At 19.7% G+C, this 319-nt stretch overlaps 1 protein-coding gene across 1 annotated transcript in view; it reads right to left on the bottom strand.

Moving 5' to 3' along the window:
• rhpn1 (rhophilin, Rho GTPase binding protein 1) overlaps nucleotides 1–319 on the bottom strand; it is a 38,229-nt gene that overhangs the window by 11,724 nt on the left and 26,186 nt on the right. The window lies entirely within an intron of this gene.

The following is a 319-nucleotide window of genomic DNA, read 5'->3' as shown; positions in this document are numbered from 1 at the left end:
AAAATAAATGAATAATAAAATAAAATAAATTAATAAAATAAAATAAATGTTAAAATATATATTTTTTAATAAAAATTTTTTTTTTTAAATGTATTTAATAAACATTTATACTTTTATTCAGCAAAGGCTGACCAAAAGTAAAGTAATGTTGCTAATGATTTCTATTTCAAATAAATGCTGTTCTTTTGTACTTTCTATTCATCAAAGTAACCTGAAAAATATTTGTAACAATAGCCAACAATACACTGTATGGGTCAAAATTACTGATTTTTCTTTTATGCCAAAAATCATTAGGATATTAAGTAAAGATCATGTTCCA

This window comes from Sinocyclocheilus anshuiensis, unplaced genomic scaffold (genome assembly GCF_001515605.1).
Source record: "Sinocyclocheilus anshuiensis isolate Anshui unplaced genomic scaffold, SAMN03320099.WGS_v1.1 scaffold534, whole genome shotgun sequence".
Classification (NCBI taxonomy): Eukaryota; Metazoa; Chordata; class Actinopteri; order Cypriniformes; family Cyprinidae; genus Sinocyclocheilus; species Sinocyclocheilus anshuiensis.
This window is presented reverse-complemented; position numbering and strand designations above follow the sequence as displayed.